This window comes from Montipora foliosa, chromosome 3, assembly GCF_036669935.1.
Source record: "Montipora foliosa isolate CH-2021 chromosome 3, ASM3666993v2, whole genome shotgun sequence".
Classification (NCBI taxonomy): Eukaryota; Metazoa; Cnidaria; class Anthozoa; order Scleractinia; family Acroporidae; genus Montipora; species Montipora foliosa.
The window spans coordinates 9234962-9237242 of record NC_090871.1 but is presented as its reverse complement, the minus strand read 5'-3'; positions in this window follow the sequence as shown (position 1 = coordinate 9237242).

The following is a 2281-nucleotide window of genomic DNA, read 5'->3' as shown; positions in this document are numbered from 1 at the left end:
AACTTTACAAGCGCTTATTTTGCACCTGGCTGAAAAGGCCGCGGAGTGTACAACCTGGAAACGGGTTTGTAGGGAGATTTATCTCTTAAACAGCACGACAGTGACCAAAAAACCCCTCAACTAGCTTCAAAACGTGTTTTTCGGCAAAATCTCTAGTAGCCAAAGGGTTAATCTCTCCCTCTTTGGATCGAAAGTAGCACGGGGGACCCCAAACAGAGTTTTTGCAATTTTTTTTCCTCAATACGTATTTTACGAATGCGCATGCGTTCTCTACTAATGTGCTTACCACATGAACAAGAGCAAGGAAAAAACTTCAGAACTATAGACTATCCTTAGCTTTTATTTTATTAATACAGGAGCTACCGTAGTCAAGGGGTTAATCACGTATGGCTCAGGGAGCGATTAACCCTCTGATTACTATCTGGCAAAATACGTCCAGCTTTATCCACGGTCCCATCTACCCCTTGTGACGTCATCACTTTTAACGACCAGGAACAGCTTTGTCCACTAACTTGTGCAGGGAGAAGAGATCTCTCAAACCATACCAGAATGAGCACAACTCAGTCAAGGAAACTGGAGAAACGGCCAAAAAAACCATGTAACACTGACCTGAAAATCTCCATGAAAAGCTTGCTCCATTACCCACCTACCTTTCTGAGCACCTAATTCTAAGATGATGAAAGGTTTCTCAGAAACTCTTCCCACCAAAATAAAGCCTACCAAATGCCCAGCAAGTTGAAAAAAAAAAATGAGGCAAGGAAAGCGAAAAGTGAAAGTCGAAAGTGTTGTGCTACTTTTAAACCCAGTTCCATCAGTAGGGCTAACGCTCACATGGTTCACATGGGATAGAAATCTAGCACTTCATGTTGCACTACACTCACTTGAGTTAATTCTGATTCAATAAAAGTTTGAAGGAAATGTTAACTGAGTCATGTGTCGTGTTTTTTCGCCGTCCCGTGCTGTCTGAAGCGCTATTTTGCGAGATGAGTATTTGACCTCGGTGGTTAGAACTAACCAAGGAGACAAGGCAGGCCGCAATCAGCCGCCGGCACGTGACCTAGTCCACTTTAAGTTGGAACTGACGCCAAACCAGTGAAAGCACCAGGCCCGATACGCTGATTGGTGGATTTGAATCGACGCGCATACCTGAAATGCCTTTGGTCGAGAATTTTGCACCGATCATGTTGAGAGAGTCTTATTATGGTTTTTAGCCTTCCTCGGTGAAATTTCGAAAGATGAAGCTAAAATTCGGCGAAGGTATGGGAACATCCCTAATCGATCGGATGCTGGTGTTTTTAAGGTGAGAATTTCACTGGTTTGGCCTCAGTTCCAGCTTAAAGTGGACTAGGTGACACGCCGGCGGCAGATTGCAGCCTGCCTTGTCTCCTTGGTTAGTTCTAACCGCCGAGGTCAAATATTCATCTCGCAAAATAACGCTGCAAACAGTGATAAACCAACCACTAATAAATGATAAATTATAAGTTGTTTTCCGTATGGCATGTGCAGGTGTATAGGAGGTATTTGCGCACGAGCAAGTGAAAAACGAAAACAAAAACCAAAAAATATTGACTAGGTACCATAGGGGGTCCAAATCCGCTGTGACACAGGCTCTAATGATCAAACAGCGCACCTTAATTCCTCCATCCGCGCATAACCACAATTCCTTCCGCCTTTGACCACAATCCCTTGCGTTTCGAAGAAAAAATGTGTTCTCCCGAGTAGAGAGCTACCTGGTTCGTTCGCTTCAGTCTCACTCACTGATGTGACGTAATAGGTTATCATGGCAACAAAAGGGCCAATTAAAGCGCCTTTCATTTTGTCTCAAAGCGGTTATATCTCCAAAACGAACTTGGTAACCGCCATTTTTTATTGCTGGAAAGTGATAAGCAGGCTTAAATAACAATCCCTGCATAATCTCGTGCATGCCATTCAGGGCCTAGATAAACGACCTACTGTAGCTCGTCAGAGTTCTTGTACCTCAGTTGGGAGATCATACAACAGGTGTTACGTAGGTCGTAGGTTAGCAGTTGTCCTTTCGCCAAGCGACTAGTTTCCCATACTTTTTACAGGGGCATTGCACCTAAAAATCACTAGCTGGATAAAGCAATTTTTCCCTCGTTCCTTTACAAGATGTCCTGGGACACAGTGCTCTAAACTAACTATAATGCCAAATTCAGAGGAAATTACGATAATCGAAAATTCAAACAGGAGATCATGTTGACAGTAGCACTGGTTTAAGCGCCAGCTAAACTCCCAAGGAAAAAAAAAGAACACAGAATGG